At 42.4% G+C, this 8,701-nt stretch overlaps 1 pseudogene; it reads left to right on the top strand.

Moving 5' to 3' along the window:
* The first annotated feature begins 5,370 nt into the window (after window positions 1–5,370).
* On the top strand, window positions 5,371–7,333 carry LOC101039892 (ubiquitin-like-conjugating enzyme ATG3 pseudogene; annotated as a pseudogene).
* Window positions 7,334–8,701: the final 1,368 nt, after the last annotated feature.

The raw sequence follows: 8,701 nt of genomic DNA, 5'->3' as shown, positions 1-8,701 counted from the left end.
GTGGCTTCCTTGATCTCTACTGCAGGAAAACTGCTGCTCCATGTAGAGAGGGAGAGGGGCCTCACTCTTTAGGCAAGCCAGGCCCAGGGTGGTGGTAGGAACACTGACAGTTGGGGTGCAGCCATTCCTAATAGCCCTGCAATGACCATCCATAGTCATACCTGTGCCAACTCCCCACAGGAACACCCTGGCTATGTACACAGCAATGAATGTAGGGAGAAGTCCCTCTCTCTATGCCTCTTCTTGAACACCAGTGCTGCCTGCCCACTGGGTGGAACCACACTCCTCCAGCACCACACCTGCATCTCTGCTAGAAGGGGCACAGTCACAGTCGGTGCACAGACAGGGAGCTCTCAGGCACAGGAGAGCCTGTACTCTCATCTCCTTTGTCCCAAGGTGTGCTTTGACACAGTGTACACTCTCTTCCCCTATGGACAGTTTGTCCTCAGGGTTAGACTTTGAGCAACCCCACAGCTCCCCCTGGATCCCACTGGCCCTTGCAAGTGCTAGTCTGAGCAAGTGCTAGGGAATGTTTGCCTGGGACCCAGTAACGCAGCAACACAAGGGCTGAGACTCCCTGGGCAGGACAGAGGCCCTCAATGGATGCAGAACCAGTATGGCACCCACCACCTCAGCTCGGGTCTAGGGCCAGGGTGAGCAATCCTGCATCAGCTGGCAACCTGGTGCTCTGCCCTCAAGAAGTTCTCAAATCACTGCTCATACTGGTGCCAGTTCAGGAGGGCAAAGGGGCTCTCCAACAGTTTGGAAACCAACCAGCAGTCTGCTGCAGTGAGGGTGAGTGAAAGAAGCTACAAACATCCTCACCTACCCTTTCCACAGGACTGCAAGTCCCTTGGGGATTATCAAACTCTTGCTTCCCTCTTTTTTCGGTGCCCCAGCTTCTTCCTGTGGGTTTTGGCACTCTTCCCTCAGTATTCCGCTTGGGCCACAATTATTAACCTTTGGTTCTTCTCTCTGAGGAGAACTGGCATTCAATGTTTCTACTCAATCATCACTGATCTTTCCGTTCCTCTTTCCCATATCAATTTCTACTCATGGCTGTTGGATAATTCGTATTTTCTCTCCAGATCTACTCTCCACTCTGCTCTCTGCTGCAAGGAGCTGACTTGTTTGATATTGAATGATTGATTGATTGATTGATTTTCTATGAGACAGAGTCTCACTCTGTTGCCCAGGAGGGAGTGCAGTGGCATGATCAGGGGTCACTGTAGCCTCAAACTCCTGGGTTCAGTCTCCCAAGTAGCTAAGACTACAGGCACATGCTACCATGCACGGCTCATTTTTTTTGTTTTGTTTTGTTTGTAGAGATCGGGCCTTACTATGTTGCCCAGGCTGGTCTTGAACCCCTGACCTCAAGTGATCCTCCCACCTTAGCGTCCCAAAATGCCAGGATTACAGGCATGAGCATAATGTCCATCTGATAACTTAATATTTTGAAGAAACAATTTCTGATTACTTTCTCTCCTTATTTTCTCTTCTCTGATAATTTCTACCTAAAAATTGCATTCTTACCAACATTCAGAATTGTTGAAGAGCCTTCAGTGTTTCTTTGTATGCTATCATAATAAAAATAAAAAGGTACTATTTTCTTATCGCTATAAACCTTTTAGATTCTTTAAGTTTCCATTAAGATTCCTCTAAATGTGTAAACTGCCTAAAGGTTTTCCAATTATAAGAACTTATATTATATTGGAAGTTTTAGGTGATAAATGAAGCTACTGATAGCTGCTTTACTAAAGATGAACATGACATATTGAGGAAAGAAGTAGACATTACTATATCTATCCTGATAAGTCAAAATACTGCCAAATAATCTGGGGAGTGCTGTGCTATCTATCATGGATTAGATCTGACTCAGCAATTAACTTTCAACCTATTGGGGTGGGGGAGGAGGAAGCTCCATCCTTTCAAAGGGATTTACACTTAAATAGTTTATATTTCTCATCCCAAAGCAGATTTGAAGAATTAAAATCAGAAACCAGGCCGGGCGTGGTGGCTCATGCCTGTAGTTTGGGAGGCCAAAGAGAGTGGATCACCTGAGGTCAGGAGTTTGAGACCAGCCTAAGCCTACATGGTGAAACCCTGTCTCTACTAAAAATACAAAAATTAGTTGTGTGCCGTGGCCTGCACCTGTAACACCAGCTACTCAGGAGGCTGAAGCAGGAGAATTGCTTGAATCTGGGAGGTGGAGGTGGGAGTGAGCCGAGATTGTGCCACTGCAATCCAGCTTGGGCAACAAAGCCAGACTCCATCTAAAAAAAAAAAAAAAAAAAAATTAGCTGGGCGTGGTGCATACCTGTAGTCCCAACCACTCAGGAGACTGAGGCAGGAAAACCTCTTGAATCCAGGAGACAAGGTTGCAGTGAGCTGAGATCTCACCACACCACTCTAGCCTGGGCGACAAAGTGAGACTCTGTCTCAAAAAAAAAAAAATAATAATAAAGTAAAAATTAAACATGGAACCAGAACCAAGATTCATCAGTTCAAAATTCTGGAAACAGCCTTTCCTAAAGTATGTAGAATTTTAGTAAATCATGCTCTATCTAGACCTTCCTCTCAATTACTTATGATTTTCTGTATCATGTGCATATTTGCATACAAGAGGGATTACTTTAAGCTCTATTCTCTAGGAAAGGAGGAAAAGCATGATGAGCATAGGGCTAAATTTAGCCAGCCAGCTGTGGTTTTTTTTTTTTTTTTTTTTTTTTTTTTTTTTGCCTGCAAAGTATTTAACATTTGTTTTTATTTGAATGGCTTTTAGGTGGGACCTAAAACAACCCAGCAACTTCCCCAAACCCAGCAACTCCCAGTTGTCTTAACCAAACTAGATTTACCCATTTATTTTACCTTCCTAACCTTGTAATCTTTGGTTTGTGCCTTCTGTAAGAACTTTCATTGCAGACATTATGTGAATAGAATAGCCTAGAGGAAATGCTTGGTGTTGTGAAATTGAGAGGAGGGGAACTTGAAAGGAGAGCCATCTCTGGCTAAGACTCTGACGTAGGGCAGATTGTCTTCCCTCTCCATGGCACACACTTGCCTTCTTCCACACAAATCCATCGTTACTCTATTTCTCCATTCTCCATGCCCCCATCTCTCATTCAAACCTGTACCTAAATAAGATTCCAATACTCATTCATGGGATAAATGACTACCCCAAACAAAACAAAACTGTGGCTTATCTTCAACCTCAAACAAACTTTCATTATATAAGCATCACCAAGCAAATGGGGTACTCAGAATCATTGTACACTCAGCTTGGTTGTTTGCACAGAGGCTTCTCTAAAATAATTTTTCTTTTAACTTGATAGGAGAAATAGGAAAAGTAGAAAAGGAAAGCCATGCTTGAGAAAAGAAAAGTGAAACAAAAAGAGTTTTAATCCAGTCTTTCAGAATGTAGGACCAAAGGGAAGAGGTATTCAGGAATATTTGCTCTAAGTCAAGCCCCTGCTTCCCTGCTAACTGAGGCAAAGAAGTGCAGAACTGTGTGCTAGTAACCTCAGATACGCACTCCAGTGCCCTTCACCTTCACAGTCTTATTTGTACTAGGATTTATTTGTACTGTTTCTCACCCAAATTTTTTCTAGTAATACCTCTGGGCTATTTATTCTTATAGTCACTCCTGTCAAAGAAAGCAGTAAATAATATCCTTTTATCTATTTAAAAGTTAATGAGGCCGGATGCCTTGGCTCACATCTGTAATCCCAGCACTTTGGGAGGCCGAAGCAGGCAGATCACTTGAGGCCAGGAGTTCGGCCTGGCCAACATGGTGAAACCCTGTCTCTACTAAAAATACAAAAATTAGCCGGGCGTGGTGGTATGTGCCTGTAATCCCGGCTACTCAGGAGGCTGAGGCATGAGAATGGCTTGACCTGGGAGGCAGAGGTTTCAGTGAGCCAAGATCACGCCACGGCATGCCAGCCAGGGCAACAGAGTAAGACTCTGTCTCAAAAAAATAAATAAATAAATAAATAAAGTTAATGAAAATCTTCCCTATAGTTTTTTCTTCTCCAAACTACAAAATCTCCTCCCCATCCCTTTAGCCTCTTTCTCACATGTCTTATTTGAAAATGCTCTTCTCATTTATTGTTAAACTTTCTCTGATTTATCTTCACCTAAATTATGGGGGCCCAAATTTGACTTTTAGTATTTTCAACTTTAGTATACAACGGATAACTTAGAATTTTCTATTGAGTAAGGTTATTGATGCTACTGATCCTGTTAAACTGCCTTTTCTGGACCAAAATGTGAGTGAAATTCAGGCTAGAATTCAAAAAGCGTAGAATTTATTTTTCAACATACAACTATGCCTCTCTTTAAGCAAATCTGCTACCTGAAAACATGACTTTATAGAACAGAAACTGATTCTTTAATTAAAAAGATTCACCAGTACTTTTCATTAACTAAACTCTCCTCCGATACAAATAGTTTTTTCAGTTACACATTTATCATGCAAATCCACATGCACCTGTAAAATTTGAGAGGGTGAGAAGAAAACTATGTGCAAATTGAAGCAATAGAAGAGCTGCCAATTGTATAGGAAGTAACAATATGTCCTGTGTCATGTAATTTTACATTGCTCTTTCCTGCACCTTCCTTAGTAAGTCTCTACCCAAAAGCAAAATTAAAGGGTTTCATTTCTCTTTCCACTAGACTAAGTACATAAATTCCTCCCCAAACAGATAGTGAGTAAACAGAAAGGAAATTAACTGCTCAATTAAAAAAAAAAAAAAAAAAGTAGGCTGGGCCAGGTGGCTTTGGCTCACACCTGTAATCCCAGCACTTTGGGAGGATCTCCTGAGGTCAGGAGTTTGAGACCAGCCAGGCCAACATGGCAAAACCATCTCTACTAAAACTACAAAAATTATCCAGATGTGGTGGCACATGCCTGTAATCCCAGCTGCTTGGAAGGCTGGGGCAGAAGAATTGCTTGAACCTGGGAGGCACAGTTTGCAGTGAGCTGAGATCATGCCACTGCACTGGGCAAAAGAATGACACTCCATCTCGGAAAAAAAAAATTAGCCAGGCGTGGTGGCATACACCTGTAATCCCAGCTACTCTGGAGGACTGAGGCAGGGGAATTGCTTGAACCCGGGAGGCAGAGGTTGCAGTATGTATATATGGAGAGAGAGAGAGAGAGAGAGAGAGAGAGAGAGAGAGAGAGAGAGGAGAGAGTACTACTAATGGCCAGAAAAGAAACAGCATGGGGGGGCTGCTGCTCGGGGTTGATGTGAGGCAGCAACAGCGGGGACGTTTTCTGACTCCTGGCCCCTGACCTGGCTGCCCTTTCCATCCCGCTGCCTGCGGGCCACTACTCCAGCCCCAGAATTCAGAATGTGATTAACAAACACAGTGAAGAGTAAAGCACTGGAAGTGGTTGAGTACCTGACCCCGGTCCTCAAGGAATCAAAGTTTAAGGAAACAGATATAATCATCCCAGTAGAGTTTGTGGCAGCTGTATATTGCTTAATCCACCACTGTCCAACATGGCAATGGGCTACAGGGGAAGAATTGAAAGTGAAGGCATACCTACCAACAGGCAAACCATTTTTGGTAACCAAAAATGTTCCATGCTATAAGCAGTGCAAACAGACGGAATATTCAAATGAATTGGAAGCTATCATTGAAGAAGATGACGGTGATGGCAAATGGGTAGATACATATCACAACACAGATATTACGGGAATAACTGAAGCAGTGAAAGAGATCACACTGGAAAACAAGGACAGTATAAAACTTCAAGATTGCTTGGCACTATGTGAAGAGGTAGAAGAGGAAGGTGAAGGAGAAGCTGTAGACATGGAAGAATATGAAGAGAGTGGATTGTTGGAAAAGATGAGGCTCCCTAGATACAAGAAAAATAGTAGAAGCTTGTAAAGCCAAAACTGAAATCCTCTGTGCTTTGCCTATTTATCCCCCTCAATCCCTGGTAACCACTTATCTTTTTTTTGAGACAGAGTCGTGCTTTGTTGCCCAGGCTGGAGTGCAGTGGTGCAATCCTGGCTCACTGTAACCTTCACCTCCCACGTTCGAGCCATTCTCCTGCCTCAGCCGCCCAGGTAGCTGGGACTACAGACATACACCACCATGCCTAGCTACTTTTTTTTTTGGTATTTTTAGTGGAGATAGGGGTTTCACCATGCTGGCCAGGTTGGTCTCGAACTCCTGACCTCAAGTGATCCACCCACCTCAGCCTCCCAAAGTGCTGAGATTACAAATGTGAGCCACTGTGCCCGGCCCACTAATCTTTTTATTGTCTCCATAGTTTTGCCTTTTCCAAATGTCATATAATTAGAATCATACAGCCCTTTCAGATTGGCTTCTTTTAATTATCAATATGCATTTAAGTTTCCTCTACATCTTTTGATGGCTTGATCGCTCCTTTTATTTTAGCACTAAATAAAATTCCATCCAATGGATATACTACAGTTTATTTATCCTTAGTTGACTTCTTATTTCTTCCAAGTTTTGGCAATTATGAGTAAAGTTGCTATAAACATCTGTGTACAGATTTTTGTGATTTTTTTTTTTTTTTTTATTAAAAAAGTTTTTAGAGATGGCTTCTCATTCTGTTGCCCAGGATGGACCTGAACTCCTGAGCTCAAGTTATCTTCCCACGTCAGCCGCTCTGGTAGCTAAGACTAAAGACATGTACCACCATGCCTGGCATGTAGGCATAAGTTTTTGATTCCTCAGGGGAAATAGCAAGGAGTACAATTACTGGATCATATGTATGAATGTGATTAGTTTGTAAGAAACTGCCAAAGTGTCTTCTATACCATTTTGATATCTCATCAGCAACGAATAGGAGTTCTTGTTGCTCGGCCTCCTTGTCACCATTTGTCATCTTTTGGATTTTAGCCATTCTAGTAGGTTTGTACTGATATCTCATTGTAGTTTTCATTGGCAATTCCCTAATGACTTATGATGTTGAGGATCTCTTCATTGCTTATTTGTCTTCTGTGTATATTCTTGGTGATGTGTTTCTGTTCAGGTCTTTTGCCCATTTTTTAATCAGACTGTTTTCTTACTGTTGAGTTTATTTTTGAAATTATTTGTATTATTTTTATTTTTTTTTAAAGAGGGGGTTTCACCGTGTTGGTCGGGCTGGTCTTGAACTCAGGTGATCCACCCACCTTGGCCTCCAAAGTGCTTGGATTACAGGCATGAGCCACCACGCCCGGCCTCTTCCTGTTGAGTTTTAAGAGTTTTATAAAAATTTTTTTAGTGACCAGAAATTATGACAAACTTTATTATTAAATGACACACAATTATAGCTACTTTTCTTTTATTTCAATTGGTTTTTGGGAAACAGGTGATGTCTGGTTACATGAATAAGTTCTTTAGTGGTAATTTCTGAGATTTCGGTGCAATTATCACCAAATCATGAGCAGTGTATGAGCAGTGTACACTGTACCCAATGTGTCATTCCTCATGCCCCCTCACCCCTTCCCCTGAGTCCCCAGAGACATTGTATCATTCTCTTCTTTTTTTTGAGACTGAGTCTCACTTTGTCATCCAGGCTGGAGTGCAGTAGCATGATCTCAGATAACTGCAGCCTCCACCTCCTGAGTTCAAGTGATTCTCCTGCCTCAGCCTCCCAAGTAGCTGTGATTATAGGTAAGTGCCACCACTATTTTTAGTAGAAATGGAGTTTCACTGTGTTGACCAGGCTGGTCTCAAACTCCTGACCTCAAGTGATCTGCCCACCTCGGCCTCGGAAAGTGCTGGGATTACAGGCGTGAGCCACTGCACCCAGCTGTCCATTGTATCATTCTTATGCATTCGAGTCCTCATAGCTTAGCTCCCAGAGTTTTAAGAGTTTTTTGTGTATTTTCAGCTGAGCGTGATGGTGTGTGCCTGTTGTCCCAGCTACTTCAGAGGATGAGGCAGGAGGATGCCTTGAGCCCAGAAGTTCTAATCCAGCTTAGGCAACATAGCAAGACCTCATCTCTAATAAATAAATACATTTTAAAAATAGTTATTTGTATATATTTTTTAAAAACAACATCTCTTTTTCCCATGAGACAGGGTCTCACTCTGTTACCAAGGCTGGAATGCAGTGACGTGAAATTATTGCGTAGGATACTAAATTTGTGGACACATGTCATTATACATTTGTGAAACCCACAGAATATTCCACACCAAAAGTGAACTCTAATATAAACTATGGACTTTGGGTGATAATGATGATATATGCATGAAGATTCAGCAATTGTAACGTAAGTACCACTCTGGGGCATGATGTTGAAAATGAGGGAGGCTGGTGTGGGGAAGGGGTCATATGAGAACATGCTGTATTTTCCACTCAATTTTTCTGGGAATTTAAACTGCTCTATAAAATAAAGTTTATTTAAAAACACAGGCCAGGAACAATGGCTCATGCCTGTAATCCCAGAGCTTTGGGAGGCCAAGACGAGCTCTGTCTCCAGCCTGGGAGACAGAGTTAGACTCCATCTCAAAAACAAAACAAAAAATAGTAATAAAAACCTACATATTGGGCTGCTTTTTTTTTAAGACAGAATTTTGCTCTTATTGCCCAGGCTGGAGCGCAATAATATGATCCTGGCTCACTACAACCTCTGCCTCCCAGTTCAAGCGATTCTCCTGCCTCTGCCTCCCGAGTAGCTGGGATTACAGGCATGCACCACCATACCTGGCTAGTTTTTGTATTTTTAGT

Source organism: Saimiri boliviensis, chromosome 5, assembly GCF_048565385.1.
Source record: "Saimiri boliviensis isolate mSaiBol1 chromosome 5, mSaiBol1.pri, whole genome shotgun sequence".
Taxonomy (NCBI): Eukaryota; Metazoa; Chordata; class Mammalia; order Primates; family Cebidae; genus Saimiri; species Saimiri boliviensis.
The sequence above is the reverse complement of the archived record's forward strand: the minus strand, read 5'-3'. Positions and strand labels throughout refer to the sequence as shown.